The sequence below is a fragment of the Phoxinus phoxinus genome, assembly GCF_949152265.1.
Source record: "Phoxinus phoxinus genome assembly, chromosome: 15".
Taxonomy (NCBI): Eukaryota; Metazoa; Chordata; class Actinopteri; order Cypriniformes; family Leuciscidae; genus Phoxinus; species Phoxinus phoxinus.
In genome coordinates, this window is record NC_136890.1 from 21,656,952 (window position 1) to 21,680,533 (window position 23,582).

Sequence of the window (23,582 nt, forward strand, 5' to 3'; positions counted from 1 at the left end):
TCTGTTCCCCCTGTAAAAAAAACAGCTGTCGGAATCCGTTCCCCCACTCCCATTATGATAGGTGTTGATGTAGTGGCTTAAAAAATGCATATTTTATTTTGTGTGGGGATGGAGCTTACCTGGCACCAGTGTAAAATAAATATATTTTAGAGTTTTTGCCTTTTATTGTGATAGGAAAATATGGGATCAAAAAAAGTCAGCGAGGCCTGGACTTGAACTTGTTTCATCTAAAAATCATCAGGTTTTAAAGTCAGTGGATTGACCTCTAGGCTGTGGAGGCCTAGTCATTTTCAGCACTTTGATAGATATTAGAAGATCTTCCTTGTGTAAGAAATACAGGGGGAACGGATTCCGACGGCTGTTTTTTTGCCGTCGGATTCTGTTCCCCCTGTAAAAAAAACAGCTGTCGGAATCCGTTCCCACACTCCCATTATGATAGGTGTTGATGTAGTGGCTTAAAAAATGCATATTTTATTTTGTGTGGGGATGGAGCTTACCTGGCACCAGTGTAAAATAAATATATTTTAGAGTTTTTGCCTTTTATTGTGATAGGAAAATATGGGATAAAAAAAAAGTCAGCGAGGCCGGGACTTGAACTTGTTTCATCTAAAAATCATCAGCTCTTAAAGTCAGTGGATTGACCACTAGGCTGTGGAGGACTAGTAATTTTTAGCACTTTGATAGATATTAGAAGATCTTCCTTGTGTAAGAAATACAGGGGGAACGGATTCCGACGGCTGTTTTTTTGCCGTCGGATTCCGTTCCCCCTGTAAAAAAAAACAGCTGTCGGAATCCGTTCCCCCACTCCCATTATGATAGGTGTTGATGTAGTGGCTTAAAAAATGCATATTTTATTTTGTGTGGGGATGGAGCTTACCTGGCACCAGTGTAAAATAAATATATTTTAGAGTTTTTGCCTTTTATTGTGATAGGAAAATATGGGATCAAAAAAAGTCAGCGAGGCCTGGACTTGAACTTGTTTCATCTAAAAATTATCAGGTTTTAAAGTCAGTGCATTGACCACTAGGCTGTGGAGGCCTAGTCATTTTCAGCACTTTGATAGATATTAGAAGATCTTCCTTGTGTAAGAAATACAGGGGGAATGGATTCCGACGGCTGTTTTTTTGCCGTCGGATTCTGTTCCCCCTGTAAAAAAAACAGCTGTCGGAATCCGTTCCCCCACTCCCATTATGATAGGTGTTGATGTAGTGGCTTAAAAAATGCATATTTTATTTTGTGTGGGGATGGAGCTTACCTGGCACCAGTGTAAAATAAATATATTTTAGACTTTTTGCCTTTTATTGTAATAGGAAAATATGGGATAAAAAAAGTCAGCGAGGACGGGACTTGAACTTGTTTCATCTAAAAATCATCAGCTCTTTAAGTCAGTGGATTGACCACTAGGCTGTGGAGGACTAGTCATTTTTAGCACTTTGATAGATATTAGAAGATCTTCCTTGTGTGAGAAATACAGGGGGAACGGATTCCGACGGCTGTTTTTTTGTCGTCGGATTCCGTTCCCCCTGTAAAAAAAAACAGCTGTCGGAATCCGTTCCCCCACTCCCATTATGATAGGTGTTGATGTAGTGGCTTAAAAAATGCATATTTTATTTTGTGTGGGGATGGAGCTTACCTGGCACCAGTGTAAAATAAATATATTTTAGACTTTTTGCCTTTTATTGTGATAGGAAAATATGGGATCAAAAAAAGTCAGCGAGGCCGGGACTTGAACTTGTTTCATCTAAAAATCATCAGCTCTTAAAGTCAGTGGATTGACCACTAGGCTGTGGAGGACTAATAATTTTAAGCACTTTGATAGATATTAGAAGATCTTCCTTGTGTAAGAAATACAGGGGGAACGGATTCCGACGGCTGTTTTTTTGCCGTCGGATTCCGTTCCCCCTGTAAAAAAAAACAGCTGTCGGAATCCGTTCCCCCACTCCCATTATGATAGGTGTTGATGTAGTGGCTTAAAAAATGCATATTTTATTTTGTGTGGGGATGGAGCTTACCTGGCACCAGTGTAAAATAAATATATTTTAGACTTTTTGCCTTTTATTGTGATAGGAAAATATGGGATCAAAAAAAGTCAGCGAGGCCGGGACTTGAACTTGTTTCATCTAAAAATCATCAGGTCTTAAAGTCAGTGCATTGACCACTAGGCTGTGGAGGCCTAGACATTTTCAGCACTTTGATAGATATTAGAAGATCTTCCTTGTGTAAGAAATACAGGGGGAACGGATTCCGACGGCTGTTTTTTTGCCGTCGGATTCTGTTCCCCCTGTAAAAAAAACAGCTGTCGGAATCCGTTCCCACACTCCCATTATGATAGGTGTTGATGTAGTGGCTTAAAAAATGCATATTTTATTTTGTGTGGGGATGGAGCTTACCTGGCACCAGTGTAAAATAAATATATTTTAGAGTTTTTGCCTTTTATTGTGATAGGAAAATATGGGATAAAAAAAAAGTCAGCGAGGCCGGGACTTGAACTTGTTTCATCTAAAAATCATCAGGTTTTAAAGTCAGTGGATTGACCACTAGGCTGTGGAGGACTATTAATTTTTAGCACTTTGATAGATATTAGAAGATCTTCCTTGTGTAAGAAATACAGGGGGAACGGATTCCGACGGCTGTTTTTTTGCTGTCGGATTCTGTTCCCCCTGTAAAAAAAACAGCTGTCGGAATCCGTTCCCCCACTCCCATTATGATAGGTGTTGATGTAGTGGCTTAAAAAATGCATATTTTATTTTGTGTGGGGATGGAGCTTACCTGGCACCAGTGTAAAATAAATATATTTTAGACTTTTTGCCTTTTATTGTGATAGGAAAATATGGGATCAAAAAAAGTCAGCGAGGCCGGGACTTGAACTTGTTTCATCTAAAAATCTTCAGGTTTTAAAGTCAGTGCATTGACCACTAGGCTGTGGAGGCCTAGTCATTTTCAGCACTTTGATAGATATTAGAAGATCTTCCTTGTGTAAGAAATACAGGGGGAACGGATTCCGACGGCTGTTTTTTTGTCGTCGGATTCCGTTCCCCCTGTAAAAAAAAACAGCTGTCGGAATCCGTTCCCCCACTCCCATTATGATAGGTGTTGATGTAGTGGCTTAAAAAATGCATATTTTATTTTGTGTGGGGATGGAGCTTACCTGGCACCAGTGTAAAATAAATATATTTTAGAGTTTTTGCCTTTTATTGTGATAGGAAAATATGGGATCAAAAAAAGTCAGCGAGGCCGGGACTTGAACTTGTTTCATCTAAAAATCATCAGCTCTTAAAGTCAGTGGATTGACCACTAGGCTGTGGAGGACTAATAATTTTAAGCACTTTGATAGATATTAGAAGATCTTCCTTGTGTAAGAAATACAGGGGGAACGGATTCCGACGGCTGTTTTTTTGCCGTCGGATTCCGTTCCCCCTGTAAAAAAAAACAGCTGTCGGAATCCGTTCCCCCACTCCCATTATGATAGGTGTTGATGTAGTGGCTTAAAAAATGCATATTTTATTTTGTGTGGGGATGGAGCTTACCTGGCACCAGTGTAAAATAAATATATTTTAGACTTTTTGCCTTTTATTGTGATAGGAAAATATGGGATAAAAAAAGTCAGCGAGGCCGGGACTTGAACTTGTTTCATCTAAAAATCATCAGGGTTTAAAGTCAGTGGATTGACCACTAGGCTGTGGAGGCCTAGTCATTTTCAGCACTTTGATAGATATTAGAAGATCTTCCTTGTGTAAGAAATACAGGGGGAACGGATTCCGACGGCTGTTTTTTTGCCGTCGGATTCTGTTCCCCCTGTAAAAAAAATAGCTGTCGGAATCCGTTCCCACACTCCCATTATGATAGGTGTTGATGTAGTGGCTTAAAAAATGCATATTTTATTTTGTGTGGGGATGGAGCTTACCTGGCACCAGTGTAAAATAAATATATTTTAGACTTTTTGCCTTTTATTGTGATAGGAAAATATGGGATAAAAAAAAAGTCAGCGAGGCCGGGACTTGAACTTGTTTCATCTAAAAATCATCAGCTCTTAAAGTCAGTGGATTGACCACTAGGCTGTGGAGGACTAGTAATTTTTAGCACTTTGATAGATATTAGAAGATCTTCCTTGTGTAAGAAATACAGGGGGAACGGATTCCGACGGCTGTTTTTTTGCCGTCGGATTCCGTTCCCCCTGTAAAAAAAAACAGCTGTCGGAATCCGTTCCCCCACTCCCATTATGATAGGTGTTGATGTAGTGGCTTAAAAAATGCATATTTTATTTTGTGTGGGGATGGAGCTTACCTGGCACCAGTGTAAAATAAATATATTTTAGACTTTTTGCCTTTTATTGTGATAGGAAAATATGGGATCAAAAAAAGTCAGCGAGGCCGGGACTTGAACTTGTTTCATCTAAAAATCATCAGGTCTTAAAGTCAGTGCATTGACCACTAGGCTGTGGAGGCCTAGTCATTTTCAGCACTTTGATAGATATTAGAAGATCTTCCTTGTGTAAGAAATACAGGGGGAACGGATTCCGACGGCTGTTTTTTTGCCGTCGGATTCTGTTCCCCCTGTAAAAAAAACAGCTGTCGGAATCCGTTCCCCCACTCCCATTATGATAGGTGTTGATGTAGTGGCTTAAAAAATGCATATTTTATTTTGTGTGGGGATGGAGCTTACCTGGCACCAGTGTAAAATAAATATATTTTAGAGTTTTTGCCTTTTATTGTGATAGGAAAATATGGGATAAAAAAAAGTCAGCGAGGCCGGGACTTGAACTTGTTTCATCTAAAAATCATCAGGTTTTAAAGTCAGTGGATTGACCACTAGGCTGTGGAGGACTAGTAATTTTTAGCACTTTGATAGATATTAGAAGATCTTCCTTGTGTAAGAAATACAGGGGGAACGGATTCCGACGGCTGTTTTTTTGCCGTCGGATTCTGTTCCCCCTGTAAAAAAAACAGCTGTCGGAATCCGTTCCCACACTCCCATTATGATAGGTGTTGATGTAGTGGCTTAAAAAATGCATATTTTATTTTGTGTGGGGATGGAGCTTACCTGGCACCAGTGTAAAATAAATATATTTTAGAGTTTTTGCCTTTTATTGTGATAGGAAAATATGGGATAAAAAAAAAGTCAGCGAGGCCGGGACTTGATTCATCTAAAAATCATCAGCTCTTAAAGTCAGTGGATTGACCACTAGGCTGTGGAGGACTAGTAATTTTTAGCACTTTGATAGATATTAGAAGATCTTCCTTGTGTAAGAAATACAGGGGGAACGGATTCCGACGGCAGTTTTTTTGTCGTCGGATTCCGTTCCCCCTGTAAAAAAAAACAGCTGTCGGAATCCGTTCCCCCACTCCCATTATGATAGGTGTTGATGTAGTGGCTTAAAAAATGCATATTTTATTTTGTGTGGGGATGGAGCTTACCTGGCACCAGTCTAAAATAAATATATTTTAGAGTTTTTGCCTTTTATTGTGATAGGAAAATATGGGATCAAAAAAAGTCAGCGAGGCCGGGACTTGAACTTGTTTCATCTAAAAATCATCAGCTCTTAAAGTCAGTGGATTGACCACTAGGCTGTGGAGGACTAATAATTTTAAGCACTTTGATAGATATTAGAAGATCTTCCTTGTGTAAGAAATACAGGGGGAACGGATTCCGACGGCTGTTTTTTTGCCGTCGGATTCCGTTCCCCCTGTAAAAAAAAACAGCTGTCGGAATCCGTTCCCCCACTCCCATTATGATAGGTGTTGATGTAGTGGCTTAAAAAATGCATATTTTATTTTGTGTGGGGATGGAGCTTACCTGGCACCAGTGTAAAATAAATATATTTTAGACTTTTTGCCTTTTATTGTGATAGGAAAATATGGGATCAAAAAAAGTCAGCGAGGCCGGGACTTGAACTTGTTTCATCTAAAAATCATCAGGTCTTAAAGTCAGTGCATTGACCACTAGGCTGTGGAGGCCTAGACATTTTCAGCACTTTGATAGATATTAGAAGATCTTCCTTGTGTAAGAAATACAGGGGGAACGGATTCCGACGGCTGTTTTTTTGCTGTCGGATTCTGTTCCCCCTGTAAAAAAAACAGCTGTCGGAATCCGTTCCCCCACTCCCATTATGATAGGTGTTGATGTAGTGGCTTAAAAAATGCATATTTTATTTTGTGTGGGGATGGAGCTTACCTGGCACCAGTGTAAAATAAATATATTTTAGACTTTTTGCCTTTTATTGTGATAGGAAAATATGGGATCAAAAAAAGTCAGCGAGGCCGGGACTTGAACTTGTTTCATCTAAAAATCATCAGGTTTTAAAGTCAGTGCATTGACCACTAGGCTGTGGAGGCCTAGTCATTTTCAGCACTTTGATAGATATTAGAAGATCTTCCTTGTGTAAGAAATACAGGGGGAACGGATTCCGACGGCTGTTTTTTTGCCGTCGGATTCTGTTCCCCCTGTAAAAAAAACAGCTGTCGGAATCCGTTCCCCCACTCCCATTATGATAGGTGTTGATGTAGTGGCTTAAAAAATGCATATTTTATTTTGTGTGGGGATGGAGCTTACCTGGCACCAGTGTAAAATAAATATATTTTAGAGTTTTTGCCTTTTATTGTGATAGGAAAATATGGGATCAAAAAAAGTCAGCGAGGCCTGGACTTGAACTTGTTTCATCTAAAAATCATCAGGTTTTAAAGTCAGTGCATTGACCACTAGGCTGTGGAGGCCTAGTTATTTTTAGCACTTTGATAGATATTAGAAGATCTTCCTTGTGTAAGAAATACAGGGGGAACGGATTCCGACGGCTGTTTTTTTGCTGTCGGATTCTGTTCCCCCTGTAAAAAAAACAGCTGTCGGAATCCGTTCCCCCACTCCCATTATGATAGGTGTTGATGTAGTGGCTTAAAAAATGCATATTTTATTTTGTGTGGGGATGGAGCTTACCTGGCACCAGTGTAAAATAAATATATTTTAGACTTTTTGCCTTTTATTGTGATAGGAAAATATGGGATCAAAAAAAGTCAGCGAGGCCGGGACTTGAACTTGTTTCATCTAAAAATCTTCAGGTTTTAAAGTCAGTGCATTGACCACTAGGCTGTGGAGGCCTAGTCATTTTCAGCACTTTGATAGATATTAGAAGATCTTCCTTGTGTAAGAAATACAGGGGGAACGGATTCCGACGGCTGTTTTTTTGCCGTCGGATTCCGTTCCCCCTGTAAAAAAAAACAGCTGTCGGAATCCGTTCCCCCACTCCCATTATGATAGGTGTTGATGTAGTGGCTTAAAAAATGCATATTTTATTTTGTGTGGGGATGGAGCTTACCTGGCACCAGTGTAAAATAAATATATTTTAGACTTTTTGCCTTTTATTGTGATAGGAAAATATGGGATCAAAAAAAGTCAGCGAGGCCGGGACTTGAACTTGTTTCATCTAAAAATCATCAGGTTTTAAAGTCAGTGCATTGACCGCTAGGCTGTGGAGGCCTAGACATTTTCAGCACTTTGATAGATATTAGAAGATCTTCCTTGTGTAAGAAATACAGGGGGAACGGATTCCGACGGCTGTTTTTTTGCTGTCGGATTCTGTTCCCCCTGTAAAAAAAACAGCTGTCGGAATCCGTTCCCACACTCCCATTATGATAGGTGTTGATGTAGTGGCTTAAAAAATGCATATTTTATTTTGTGTGGGGATGGAGCTTACCTGGCACCAGTGTAAAATAAATATATTTTAGACTTTTTGCCTTTTATTGTGATAGGAAAATATGGGATCAAAAAAAGTCAGCGAGGCCTGGACTTGAACTTGTTTCATCTAAAAATCATCAGGTCTTAAAGTCAGTGCATTGACCACTAGGCTGTGGAGGCCTAGTCATTTTCAGCACTTTGATAGATATTAGAAGATCTTCCTTGTGTAAGAAATACAGGGGGAACGGATTCCGACGGCTGTTTTTTTGCTGTCGGATTCTGTTCCCCCTGTAAAAAAAACAGCTGTCGGAATCCGTTCCCCCACTCCCATTATGATAGGTGTTGATGTAGTGGCTTAAAAAATGCATATTTTATTTTGTGTGGGGATGGAGCTTACCTGGCACCAGTGTAAAATAAATATATTTTAGAGTTTTTGCCTTTTATTGTGATAGGAAAATATGGGATCAAAAAAAGTCAGCGAGGCCTGGACTTGAACTTGTTTCATCTAAAAATCATCAGGTTTTAAAGTCAGTGCATTGACCACTAGGCTGTGGAGGACTAGTAATTTTTAGCACTTTGATAGATATTAGAAGATCTTCCTTGTGTAAGAAATACAGGGGGAACGGATTCCGACGGCTGTTTTTTTGCCGTCGGATTCCGTTCCCCCTGTAAAAAAAAAACAGCTGTCGGAATCCGTTCCCCCACTCCCATTATGATAGGTGTTGATGTAGTGGCTTAAAAAATGCATATTTTATTTTGTGTGGGGATGGAGCTTACCTGGCACCAGTGTAAAATAAATATATTTTAGACTTTTTGCCTTTTATTGTGATAGGAAAATATGGGATCAAAAAAAGTCAGCGAGGCCGGGACTTGAACTTGTTTCATCTAAAAATCATCAGGTTTTAAAGTCAGTGGATTGACCACTAGGCTGTGGAGGACTAGTAATTTTTAGCACTTTGATAGATATTAGAAGATCTTCCTTGTGTAAGAAATACAGGGGGAACGGATTCCGACGGCTGTTTTTTTGCCGTCGGATTCCGTTCCCCCTGTAAAAAAAAACAGCTGTCGGAATCCGTTCCCCCACTCCCATTATGATAGGTGTTGATGTAGTGGCTTAAAAAATGCATATTTTATTTTGTGTGGGGATGGAGCTTACCTGGCACCAGTGTAAAATAAATATATTTTAGACTTTTTGCCTTTTATTGTGATAGGAAAATATGGGATAAAAAAAAGTCAGCGAGGACGGGACTTGAACTTGTTTCATCTAAAAATCATCAGCTCTTTAAGTCAGTGGATTGACCACTAGGCTGTGGAGGACTAGTCATTTTTAGCACTTTGATAGATATTAGAAGATCTTCCTTGTGTAAGAAATACAGGGGGAACGGATTACGACGGCTGTTTTTTTTGTCGTCGGATTCCGTTCCCCCTGTAAAAAAAAACAGCTGTCGGAATCCGTTCCCCCACTCCCATTATGATAGGTGTTGATGTAGTGGCTTAAAAAATGCATATTTTATTTTGTGTGGGGATGGAGCTTACCTGGCACCAGTGTAAAATAAATATATTTTAGAGTTTTTGCCTTTTATTGTGATAGGAAAATATGGGATCAAAAAAAGTCAGCGAGGCCGGGACTTGAACTTGTTTCATCTAAAAATCTTCAGGTTTTAAAGTCAGTGCATTGACCACTAGGCTGTGGAGGCCTAGTAATTTTTAGCACTTTGATAGATATTAGAAGATCTTCCTTGTGTAAGAAATACAGGGGGAACGGATTCCGACGGCTGTTTTTTTGCTGTCGGATTCTGTTCCCCCTGTAAAAAAAACAGCTGTCGGAATCTGTTCCCCCACTCCCATTATGATAGGTGTTGATGTAGTGGCTTAAAAAATGCATATTTTATTTTGTGTGGGGATGGAGCTTACCTGGCACCAGTGTAAAATAAATATATTTTAGACTTTTTGCCTTTTATTGTAATAGGAAAATATGGGATAAAAAAAAGTCAGCGAGGACGGGACTTGAACTTGTTTCATCTAAAAATCATCAGCTCTTTAAGTCAGTGGATTGACCACTAGGCTGTGGAGGACTAGTCATTTTTAGCACTTTGATAGATATTAGAAGATCTTCCTTGTGTAAGAAATACAGGGGGAACGGATTCCGACGGCTGTTTTTTTGTCGTCGGATTCCGTTCCCCCTGTAAAAAAAAACAGCTGTCGGAATCCGTTCCCCCACTCCCATTATGATAGTTGTTGATGTAGTGGCTTAAAAAATGCATATTTTATTTTGTGTGGGGATGGAGCTTACCTGGCACCAGTGTAAAATAAATATATTTTAGACTTTTTGCCTTTTATTGTGATAGGAAAATATGGGATCAAAAAAAGTCAGCGAGACCTGGACTTGAACTTGTTTCATCTAAAAATCATCAGGTTTTAAAGTCAGTGCATTGACCACTAGGCTGTGGAGGACTAGTCATTTTCAGCACTTTGATAGATATTAGAAGATCTTCCTTGTGTAAGAAATACAGGGGGAACGGATTCCGACGGCTGTTTTTTTGCTGTCGGATTCTGTTCCCCCTGTAAAAAAAACAGCTGTCGGAATCCGTTCCCCCACTCCCATTATGATAGGTGTTGATGTAGTGGCTTAAAAAATGCATATTTTATTTTGTGTGGGGATGGAGCTTACCTGGCACCAGTGTAAAATAAATATATTTTAGAGTTTTTGCCTTTTATTGTGATAGGAAAATATGGGATCAAAAAAAGTCAGCGAGGCCTGGACTTGAACTTGTTTCATCTAAAAATCATCAGGTTTTAAAGTCAGTGGATTGACCTCTAGGCTGTGGAGGCCTAGTCATTTTCAGCACTTTGATAGATATTAGAAGATCTTCCTTGTGTAAGAAATACAGGGGGAACGGATTCCGACGGCTGTTTTTTTGCCGTCGGATTCTGTTCCCCCTGTAAAAAAAACAGCTGTCGGAATCCGTTCCCACACTCCCATTATGATAGGTGTTGATGTAGTGGCTTAAAAAATGCATATTTTATTTTGTGTGGGGATGGAGCTTACCTGGCACCAGTGTAAAATAAATATATTTTAGAGTTTTTGCCTTTTATTGTGATAGGAAAATATGGGATAAAAAAAAAGTCAGCGAGGCCGGGACTTGAACTTGTTTCATCTAAAAATCATCAGCTCTTAAAGTCAGTGGATTGACCACTAGGCTGTGGAGGCCTAGTAATTTTTAGCACTTTGATAGATATTAGAAGATCTTCCTTGTGTAAGAAATACAGGGGGAACGGATTCCGACGGCTGTTTTTTTGCCGTCGGATTCTGTTCCCCCTGTAAAAAAAACAGCTGTCGGAATCCGTTCCCACACTCCCATTATGATAGGTGTTGATGTAGTGGCTTAAAAAATGCATATTTTATTTTGTGTGGGGATGGAGCTTACCTGGCACCAGTGTAAAATAAATATATTTTAGAGTTTTTGCCTTTTATTGTGATAGGAAAATATGGGATAAAAAAAAAGTCAGCGAGGCCGGGACTTGAACTTGTTTCATCTAAAAATCATCAGCTCTTAAAGTCAGTGGATTGACCACTAGGCTGTGGAGGACTAGTAATTTTTAGCACTTTGATAGATATTAGAAGATCTTCCTTGTGTAAGAAATACAGGGGGAACGGATTCCGACGGCTGTTTTTTTGCCGTCGGATTCCGTTCCCCCTGTAAAAAAAAACAGCTGTCGGAATCCGTTCCCCCACTCCCATTATGATAGGTGTTGATGTAGTGGCTTAAAAAATGCATATTTTATTTTGTGTGGGGATGGAGCTTACCTGGCACCAGTGTAAAATAAATATATTTTAGAGTTTTTGCCTTTTATTGTGATAGGAAAATATGGGATCAAAAAAAGTCAGCGAGGCCTGGACTTGAACTTGTTTCATCTAAAAATTATCAGGTTTTAAAGTCAGTGCATTGACCACTAGGCTGTGGAGGCCTAGTCATTTTCAGCACTTTGATAGATATTAGAAGATCTTCCTTGTGTAAGAAATACAGGGGGAATGGATTCCGACGGCTGTTTTTTTGCCGTCGGATTCTGTTCCCCCTGTAAAAAAAACAGCTGTCGGAATCCGTTCCCCCACTCCCATTATGATAGGTGTTGATGTAGTGGCTTAAAAAATGCATATTTTATTTTGTGTGGGGATGGAGCTTACCTGGCACCAGTGTAAAATAAATATATTTTAGACTTTTTGCCTTTTATTGTAATAGGAAAATATGGGATAAAAAAAGTCAGCGAGGACGGGACTTGAACTTGTTTCATCTAAAAATCATCAGCTCTTTAAGTCAGTGGATTGACCACTAGGCTGTGGAGGACTAGTCATTTTTAGCACTTTGATAGATATTAGAAGATCTTCCTTGTGTGAGAAATACAGGGGGAACGGATTCCGACGGCTGTTTTTTTGTCGTCGGATTCCGTTCCCCCTGTAAAAAAAAACAGCTGTCGGAATCCGTTCCCCCACTCCCATTATGATAGGTGTTGATGTAGTGGCTTAAAAAATGCATATTTTATTTTGTGTGGGGATGGAGCTTACCTGGCACCAGTGTAAAATAAATATATTTTAGACTTTTTGCCTTTTATTGTGATAGGAAAATATGGGATCAAAAAAAGTCAGCGAGGCCGGGACTTGAACTTGTTTCATCTAAAAATCATCAGCTCTTAAAGTCAGTGGATTGACCACTAGGCTGTGGAGGACTAATAATTTTAAGCACTTTGATAGATATTAGAAGATCTTCCTTGTGTAAGAAATACAGGGGGAACGGATTCCGACGGCTGTTTTTTTGCCGTCGGATTCCGTTCCCCCTGTAAAAAAAAACAGCTGTCGGAATCCGTTCCCCCACTCCCATTATGATAGGTGTTGATGTAGTGGCTTAAAAAATGCATATTTTATTTTGTGTGGGGATGGAGCTTACCTGGCACCAGTGTAAAATAAATATATTTTAGACTTTTTGCCTTTTATTGTGATAGGAAAATATGGGATCAAAAAAAGTCAGCGAGGCCGGGACTTGAACTTGTTTCATCTAAAAATCATCAGGTCTTAAAGTCAGTGCATTGACCACTAGGCTGTGGAGGCCTAAATATTTTCAGCACTTTGATAGATATTAGAAGATTCTCCTCGTGTAAGAAATACAGGGGGAACGGATTCCGACGGCTGTTTTTTTGCTGTCGGATTCTGTTCCCCCTGTAAAAAAAAACAGCTGTCGGAATCCGTTCCCCCACTCCCATTATGATAGGTGTTGATGTAGTGGCTTAAAAAATTCATATTTTATTTTGTGTGGGGATGGAGCTTACCTGGCACCAGTGTAAAATAAATATATTTTAGAGTTTTTGCCTTTTATTGTGATAGGAAAATATGGGATCAAAAAAAGTCAGCGAGGCCTGGACTTGAACTTGTTTCATCTAAAAATCATCAGGTTTTAAAGTCAGTGCATTGACCACTAGGCTGTGGAGGCCTAGACATTTTCAGCACTTTGATAGATATTAGAAGATCTTCCTTGTGTAAGAAATACAGGGGGAACGGATTCCGACGGCTGTTTTTTTGCCGTCGGATTCTGTTCCCCCTGTAAAAAAAACAGCTGTCGGAATCCGTTCCCACACTCCCATTATGATAGGTGTTGATGTAGTGGCTTAAAAAATGCATATTTTATTTTGTGTGGGGATGGAGCTTACCTGGCACCAGTGTAAAATAAATATATTTTAGAGTTTTTGCCTTTTATTGTGATAGGAAAATATGGGATAAAAAAAAAGTCAGCGAGGCCGGGACTTGAACTTGTTTCATCTAAAAATCATCAGCTCTTAAAGTCAGTGGATTGACCACTAGGCTGTGGAGGACTATTAATTTTTAGCACTTTGATAGATATTAGAAGATCTTCCTTGTGTAAGAAATACAGGGGGAACGGATTCCGACGGCTGTTTTTTTGCTGTCGGATTCTGTTCCCCCTGTAAAAAAAACAGCTGTCGGAATCCGTTCCCCCACTCCCATTATGATAGGTGTTGATGTAGTGGCTTAAAAAATGCATATTTTATTTTGTGTGGGGATGGAGCTTACCTGGCACCAGTGTAAAATAAATATATTTTAGACTTTTTGCCTTTTATTGTGATAGGAAAATATGGGATCAAAAAAAGTCAGCGAGGCCGGGACTTGAACTTGTTTCATCTAAAAATCTTCAGGTTTTAAAGTCAGTGCATTGACCACTAGGCTGTGGAGGCCTAGTCATTTTCAGCACTTTGATAGATATTAGAAGATCTTCCTTGTGTGAGAAATACAGGGGGAACGGATTCCGACGGCTGTTTTTTTGTCGTCGGATTCCGTTCCCCCTGTAAAAAAAAACAGCTGTCGGAATCCGTTCCCCCACTCCCATTATGATAGGTGTTGATGTAGTGGCTTAAAAAATGCATATTTTATTTTGTGTGGGGATGGAGCTTACCTGGCACCAGTGTAAAATAAATATATTTTAGAGTTTTTGCCTTTTATTGTGATAGGAAAATATGGGATCAAAAAAAGTCAGCGAGGCCGGGACTTGAACTTGTTTCATCTAAAAATCATCAGGTTTTAAAGTCAGTGGATTGACCACTAGGCTGTGGAGGACTAGTAATTTTTAGCACTTTGATAGATATTAGAAGATCTTCCTTGTGTAAGAAATACAGGGGGAACGGATTCCGACGGCTGTTTTTTTGCCGTCGGATTCCGTTCCCCCTGTAAAAAAAAACAGCTGTCGGAATCCGTTCCCCCACTCCCATTATGATAGGTGTTGATGTAGTGGCTTAAAAAATGCATATTTTATTTTGTGTGGGGATGGAGCTTACCTGGCACCAGTGTAAAATAAATATATTTTAGACTTTTTGCCTTTTATTGTGATAGGAAAATATGGGATAAAAAAAAAGTCAGCGAGGCCGGGACTTGATTCATCTAAAAATCATCAGCTCTTAAAGTCAGTGGATTGACCACTAGGCTGTGGAGGACTAGTAATTTTTAGCACTTTGATAGATATTAGAAGATCTTCCTTGTGTAAGAAATACAGGGGGAACGGATTCCGACGGCAGTTTTTTTGTCGTCGGATTCCGTTCCCCCTGTAAAAAAAAACAGCTGTCGGAATCCGTTCCCCCACTCCCATTATGATAGGTGTTGATGTAGTGGCTTAAAAAATGCATATTTTATTTTGTGTGGGGATGGAGCTTACCTGGCACCAGTGTAAAATAAATATATTTTAGAGTTTTTGCCTTTTATTGTGATAGGAAAATATGGGATCAAAAAAAGTCAGCGAGGCCGGGACTTGAACTTGTTTCATCTAAAAATCATCAGCTCTTAAAGTCAGTGGATTGACCACTAGGCTGTGGAGGACTAATAATTTTAAGCACTTTGATAGATATTAGAAGATCTTCCTTGTGTAAGAAATACAGGGGGAACGGATTCCGACGGCTGTTTTTTTGCCGTCGGATTCCGTTCCCCCTGTAAAAAAAAACAGCTGTCGGAATCCGTTCCCCCACTCCCATTATGATAGGTGTTGATGTAGTGGCTTAAAAAATGCATATTTTATTTTGTGTGGGGATGGAGCTTACCTGGCACCAGTGTAAAATAAATATATTTTAGACTTTTTGCCTTTTATTGTGATAGGAAAATATGGGATCAAAAAAAGTCAGCGAGGCCGGGACTTGAACTTGTTTCATCTAAAAATCATCAGGTCTTAAAGTCAGTGCATTGACCACTAGGCTGTGGAGGCCTAGACATTTTCAGCACTTTGATAGATATTAGAAGATCTTCCTTGTGTAAGAAATACAGGGGGAACGGATTCCGACGGCTGTTTTTTTGCTGTCGGATTCTGTTCCCCCTGTAAAAAAAACAGCTGTCGGAATCCGTTCCCCCACTCCCATTATGATAGGTGTTGATGTAGTGGCTTAAAAAATGCATATTTTATTTTGTGTGGGGATGGAGCTTACCTGGCACCAGTGTAAAATAAATATATTTTAGACTTTTTGCCTTTTATTGTGATAGGAAAATATGGGATCAAAAAAAGTCAGCGAGGCCGGGACTTGAACTTGTTTCATCTAAAAATCATCAGGTTTTAAAGTCAGTGCATTGACCACTAGGCTGTGGAGGCCTAGTCATTTTCAGCACTTTGATAGATATTAGAAGATCTTCCTTGTGTAAGAAATACAGGGGGAACGGATTCCGACGGCTGTTTTTTTGCCGTCGGATTCTGTTCCCCCTGTAAAAAAAACAGCTGTCGGAATCCGTTCCCCCACTCCCATTATGATAGGTGTTGATGTAGTGGCTTAAAAAATGCATATTTTATTTTGTGTGGGGATGGAGCTTACCTGGCACCAGTGTAAAATAAATATATTTTAGAGTTTTTGCCTTTTATTGTGATAGGAAAATATGGGATCAAAAAAAGTCAGCGAGGCCTGGACTTGAACTTGTTTCATCTAAAAATCATCAGGTTTTAAAGTCAGTGCATTGACCACTAGGCTGTGGAGGCCTAGTTATTTTTAGCACTTTGATAGATATTAGAAGATCTTCCTTGTGTAAGAAATACAGGGGGAACGGATTCCGACGGCTGTTTTTTTGCTGTCGGATTCTGTTCCCCCTGTAAAAAAAACAGCTGTCGGAATCCGTTCCCCCACTCCCATTATGATAGGTGTTGATGTAGTGGCTTAAAAAATGCATATTTTATTTTGTGTGGGGATGGAGCTTACCTGGCACCAGTGTAAAATAAATATATTTTAGACTTTTTGCCTTTTATTGTGATAGGAAAATATGGGATCAAAAAAAGTCAGCGAGGCCGGGACTTGAACTTGTTTCATCTAAAAATCTTCAGGTTTTAAAGTCAGTGCATTGACCACTAGGCTGTGGAGGCCTAGTCATTTTCAGCACTTTGATAGATATTAGAAGATCTTCCTTGTGTAAGAAATACAGGGGGAACGGATTCCGACGGCTGTTTTTTTGCCGTCGGATTCCGTTCCCCCTGTAAAAAAAAACAGCTGTCGGAATCCGTTCCCCCACTCCCATTATGATAGGTGTTGATGTAGTGGCTTAAAAAATGCATATTTTATTTTGTGTGGGGATGGAGCTTACCTGGCACCAGTGTAAAATAAATATATTTTAGACTTTTTGCCTTTTATTGTGATAGGAAAATATGGGATCAAAAAAAGTCAGCGAGGCCGGGACTTGAACTTGTTTCATCTAAAAATCATCAGGTTTTAAAGTCAGTGCATTGACCGCTAGGCTGTGGAGGCCTAGACATTTTCAGCACTTTGATAGATATTAGAAGATCTTCCTTGTGTAAGAAATACAGGGGGAACGGATTCCGACGGCTGTTTTTTTGCTGTCGGATTCTGTTCCCCCTGTAAAAAAAACAGCTGTCGGAATCCGTTCCCACACTCCCATTATGATAGGTGTTGATGTAGTGGCTTAAAAAATGCATATTTTATTTTGTGTGGGGATGGAGCTTACCTGGCACCAGTGTAAAATAAATATATTTTAGACTTTTTGCCTTTTATTGTGATAGGAAAATATGGGATCAAAAAAAGTCAGCGAGGCCGGGACTTGAACTTGTTTCATCTAAAAATCATCAGGTCTTAAAGTCAGTGCATTGACCACTAGGCTGTGGAGGCCTAGTCATTTTCAGCACTTTGATAGATATTAGAAGATCTTCCTTGTGTAAGAAATACAGGGGGAACGGATTCCGACGGCTGTTTTTTTGCCGTCGGATTCTGTTCCCCCTGTAAAAAAAAACAGCTGTCGGAATCCGTTCCCCCACTCCCATTATGATAGTTGTTGATGTAGTGGCTTAAAAAATGCATATTTTATTTTGTGTGGGGATGGAGCTTACCTGGCACCAGTGTAAAATAAATATATTTTAGACTTTTTGCCTTTTATTGTGATAGGAAAATATGGGATCAAAAAAAGTCAGCGAGGCCGGGACTTGAACTTGTTTCATCTAAAAATCATCAGGTCTTAAAGTCAGTGCATTGACCACTAGGCTGTGGAGGCCTAAATATTTTCAGCACTTTGATAGATATTAGAAGATTCTCCTCGTGTAAGAAATACAGGGGGAACGGATTCCGACGGCTGTTTTTTTGCTGTCGGATTCTGTTCCCCCTGTAAAAAAAAACAGCTGTCGGAATCCGTTCCCCCACTCCCATTATGATAGGTGTTGATGTAGTGGCTTAAAAAATGCATATTTTATTTTGTGTGGGGATGGAGCTTACCTGGCACCAGTGTAAAATAAATATATTTTAGAGTTTTTGCCTTTTATTGTGATAGGAAAATATGGGATCAAAAAAAGTCAGCGAGGCCTGGACTTGAACTTGTTTCATCTAAAAATCATCAGGTTTTAAAGTCAGTGCATTGACCACTAGGCTGTGGAGGCCTAGACATTTTCAGCACTTTGATAGATATTAGAAGATCTTCCTTGTGTAAGAAATACAGGGGGAACGGATTCCGACGGCTGTTTTTTTGCTGTCGGATTCTGTTCCCCCTGTAAAAAAAACAGCTGTCGGAATCCGTTCCCCCACTCCCATTATGATAGGTGTTGATGTAGTGGCTTAAAAAATGCATATTTTATTTTGTGTGGGGATGGAGCTTACCTGGCACCAGTGTAAAATAAATATATTTTAGACTTTTTGCCTTTTATTGTGATAGGAAAATATGGGATCAAAAAAAGTCAGCGAGGCCGGGACTTGAACTTGTTTCATCTAAAAATCATCAGGTCTTAAAGTCAGTGCATTGACCACGAGGCTGTGGAGGCCTAGTCATTTTCAGCACTTTGATAGATATTAGAAGATCTTCCTTGTGTAAGAAATACAGGGGGAACGCATTCCGACGGCTGTTTTTTTGCCGTCGGATTCTGTTCCCCCTGTAAAAAAAACAGCTGTCGGAATCCGTTCCCCCACTCCCATTATGATAGGTGTTGATGTAGTGGCTTAAAAAATGCATATTTTATTTTGTGTGGGGATGGAGCTTACCTGGCACCAGTGTAAAATAAATATATTTTAGAATTTTTGCCTTTTATTGTAATAGGAAAATATGGGATAAAAAAAAGTCAGCGAGGACGGGACTTGAACTTGTTTCATCTAAAAATCATCAGCTCTTTAAGTCAGTGGATTGACCACTAGGCTGTGGAGGACTAGTCATTTTTAGCACTTTGATAGATATTAGAAGATCTTCCTTGTGTAAGAAATACAGGGGGAACGGATTCCGACGGCTGTTTTTTTGTCGTCGGATTCCGTTCCCCCTGTAAAAAAAAACAGCTGTCAGAATCCCCTCCCCCACTCCCATTATGATAGGTGTTGATGTAGTGGCTTAAAAAATGCATATTTTATTTTGTGTGGGGATGGAGCTTACCTGGCACCAGTGTAAAATAAATATATTTTAGAATTTTTGCCTTTTATTGTAATAGGAAAATATGGGATAAAAAAAAGTCAGCGAGGACGGGACTTGAACTTGTTTCATCTAAAAATCATCAGCTCTTTAAGTCAGTGGATTGACCACTAGGCTGTGGAGGACTAGTCATTTTTAGCACTTTGATAGATATTAGAAGATCTTCCTTGTGTAAGAAATACAGGGGGAACGGATTCCGACGGCTGTTTTTTTGTCGTCGGATTCCGTTCCCCCTGTAAAAAAAAACAGCTGTCGGAATCCGTTCCCCCACTCCCATTATGATAGGTGTTGATGTAGTGGCTTAAAAAATGCATATTTTATTTTGTGTGGGGATGGAGCTTACCTGGCACCAGTGTAAAATAAATATATTTTAGACTTTTTGCCTTTTATTGTGATAGGAAAATATGGGATCAAAAATAGTCAGCGAGGCCGGGACTTGAACTTGTTTCATCTAAAAATCTTCAGGTTTTAAAGTCAGTGCATTGACCACTAGGCTGTGGAGGCCTAGTCATTTTCAGCACTTTGATAGATATTAGAAGATCTTCCTTGTGTAAGAAATACAGGGGGAACGGATTCCGACGGCTGTTTTTTTGTCGTCGGATTCCGTTCCCCCTGTAAAAAAAAACAGCTGTCGGAATCCGTTCCCCCACTCCCATTATGATAGGTGTTGATGTAGTGGCTTAAAAAATGCATATTTTATTTTGTGTGGGGATGGAGCTTACCTGGCACCAGTGTAAAATAAATATATTTTAGAGTTTTTGCCTTTTATTGTGATAGGAAAATATGGGATCAAAAAAAGTCAGCGAGGCCGGGACTTGAACTTGTTTCATCTAAAAATCATCAGCTCTTAAAGTCAGTGGATTGACCACTAGGCTGTGGAGGACTAATAATTTTAAGCACTTTGATAGATATTAGAAGATCTTCCTTGTGTAAGAAATACAGGGGGAACGGATTCCGACGGCTGTTTTTTTGCCGTCGGATTCCGTTCCCCCTGTAAAAAAAAACAGCTGTCGGAATCCGTTCCCCCACTCCCATTATGATAGGTGTTGATGTAGTGGCTTAAAAAATGCATATTTTATTTTGTGTGGGGATGGAGCTTACCTGGCACCAGTGTAAAATAAATATATTTTAGACTTTTTGCCTTTTATTGTGATAGGAAAATATGGGATCAAAAAAAGTCAGCGAGGCCGGGACTTGAACTTGTTTCATCTAAAAATCATCAGGTCTTAAAGTCAGTGCATTGACCACTAGGCTGTGGAGGCCTAAATATTTTCAGCACTTTGATAGATATTAGAAGATTCTCCTCGTGTAAGAAATACAGGGGGAACGGATTCCGACGGCTGTTTTTTTGCTGTCGGATTCTGTTCCCCCTGTAAAAAAAAACAGCTGTCGGAATCCGTTCCCCCACTCCCATTATGATAGGTGTTGATGTAGTGGCTTAAAAAATGCATATTTTATTTTGTGTGGGGATGGAGCTTACCTGGCACCAGTGTAAAATAAATATATTTTAGACTTTTTGCCTTTTATTGTGATAGGAAAATATGGGATCAAAAAAAGTCAGCGAGGCCGGGACTTGAACTTGTTTCATCTAAAAATCATCAGGTCTTAAAGTCAGTGCATTGACCACTAGGCTGTGGAGGCCTAATCATTTTCAGCACTTTGATAGATATTAGAAGATCTTCCTTGTGTAAGAAATACAGGGGGAACGGATTCCGACGGCTGTTTTTTTGCCGTCGGATTCTGTTCCCCCTGTAAAAAAAAACAGCTGTCGGAATCCGTTCCCCCACTCCCATTATGATAGTTGTTGATGTAGTGGCTTAAAAAATGCATATTTTATTTTGTGTGGGGATGGAGCTTACCTGGCACCAGTGTAAAATAAATATATTTTAGAGTTTTTGCCTTTTATTGTGATAGGAAAATATGGGATCAAAAAAAGTCAGCGAGGCCTGGACTTGAACTTGTTTCATCTAAAAATCATCAGGTTTTAAAGTCAGTGCATTGACCACTAGGCTGTGGAGGACTAGTAATTTTTAGCACTTTGATAGATATTAGAAGATCTTCCTTGTGTAAGAAATACAGGGGGAACGGATTCCGACGGCTGTTTTTTTGCCGTCGGATTCCGTTCCCCCTGTAAAAAAAAAACAGCTGTCGGAATCCGTTCCCCCACTCCCATTATGATAGGTGTTGATGTAGTGGCTTAAAAAATGCATATTTTATTTTGTGTGGGGATGGAGCTTACCTGGCACCAGTGTAAAATAAATATATTTTAGACTTTTTGCCTTTTATTGTGATAGGAAAATATGGGATCAAAAAAAGTCAGCGAGGCCGGGACTTGAACTTGTTTCATCTAAAAATCTTCAGGTTTTAAAGTCAGTGCATTGACCACTAGGCTGTGGAGGCCTAGTCATTTTCAGCACTTTGATAGATATTAGAAGATCTTCCTTGTGTAAGAAATACAGGGGGAACGGATTCCGACGGCTGTTTTTTTGCCGTCGGATTCCGTTCCCCCTGTAAAAAAAAACAGCTGTCGGAATCCGTTCCCCCACTCCCATTATGATAGGTGTTGATGTAGTGGCTTAAAAAATGCATATTTTATTTTGTGTGGGGATGGAGCTTACCTGGCACCAGTGTAAAATAAATATATTTTAGACTTTTTGCCTTTTATTGTGATAGGAAAATATGGGATCAAAAAAAGTCAGCGAGGCCGGGACTTGAACTTGTTTCATCTAAAAATCATCAGCTCTTAAAGTCAGTGCATTGACCACTAGGGTGTGGAGGCCTAGTCATTTTCAGCACTTTGATAGATATTAGAAGATCTTCCTTGTGTAAGAAATACAGGGGGAACGGATTCCGACGGCTGTTTTTTTGTCGTCGGATTCCGTTCCCCCTGTAAAAAAAAACAGCTGTCGGAATCCGTTCCCCCACTCCCATTATGATAGGTGTTGATGTAGTGGCTTAAAAAATGCATATTTTATTTTGTGTGGGGATGGAGCTTACCTGGCACCAGTGTAAAATAAATATATTTTAGAGTTTTTGCCTTTTATTGTGATAGGAAAATATGGGATCAAAAAAAGTCAGCGAGGCCGGGACTTGAACTTGTTTCATCTAAAAATCATCAGCTCTTAAAGTCAGTGGATTGACCACTAGGCTGTGGAGGACTAATAATTTTAAGCACTTTGATAGATATTAGAAGATCTTCCTTGTGTAAGAAATACAGGGGGAACGGATTCCGACGGCTGTTTTTTTGCCGTCGGATTCCGTTCCCCCTGTAAAAAAAAACAGCTGTCGGAATCCGTTCCCCCACTCCCATTATGATAGGTGTTGATGTAGTGGCTTAAAAAATGCATATTTTATTTTGTGTGGGGATGGAGCTTACCTGGCACCAGTGTAAAATAAATATATTTCAGAGTTTTTGCCTTTTATTGTGATAGGAAAATATGGGATAAAAAAAAAGTCAGCGAGGCCGGGACTTGAACTTGTTTCATCTAAAAATCATCAGCTCTTAAAGTCAGTGGATTGACCACTAGGCTGTGGAGGACTAGTAATTTTTAGCACTTTGATAGATATTAGAAGATCTTCCTTGTGTAAGAAATACAGGGGGAACGGATTCCGACGGCTGTTTTTTTGCCGTCGGATTCCGTTCCCCCTGTAAAAAAAAACAGCTGTCGGAATCCGTTCCCCCACTCCCATTATGATAGTTGTTGATGTAGTGGCTTAAAAAATGCATATTTTATTTTGTGTGGGGATGGAGCTTACCTGGCACCAGTGTAAAATAAATATATTTTAGAGTTTTTGCCTTTTATTGTGATAGGAAAATATGGGATCAAAAAAAGTCAGCGAGGCCGGGACTTGAACTTGTTTCATCTAAAAATCATCAGCTCTTAAAGTCAGTGGATTGACCACTAGGCTGTGTAGGACTAATAATTTTAAGCACTTTGATAGATATTAGAAGATCTTCCTTGTGTAAGAAATACAGGGGGAACGGATTCCGACGGCTGTTTTTTTGCTGTCGGATTCTGTTCCCCCTGTAAAAAAAACAGCTGTCGGAATCCGTTCCCCCACTCCCATTATGATAGGTGTTGATGTAGTGGCTTAAAAAATGCATATTTTATTTTGTGTGGGGATGGAGCTTACCTGGCACCAGTGTAAAATAAATATATTTTAGACTTTTTGCCTTTTATTGTGATAGGAAAATATGGGATCAAAAAAAGTCAGCGAGGCCGGGACTTGAACTTGTTTCATCTAAAAATCTTCAGGTTTTAAAGTCAGTGGATTGACCACTAGGCTGTGGAGGCCTAGTCATTTTCAGCACTTTGATAGATATTAGAAGATCTTCCTTGTGTAAGAAATACAGGGGGAACGGATTCCGACGGCTGTTTTTTTGCCGTCGGATTCCGTTCCCCCTGTAAAAAAAAACAGCTGTCGGAATCCGTTCCCCCACTCCCATTATGATAGGTGTTGATGTAGTGGCTTAAAAAATGCATATTTTATTTTGTGTGGGGATGGA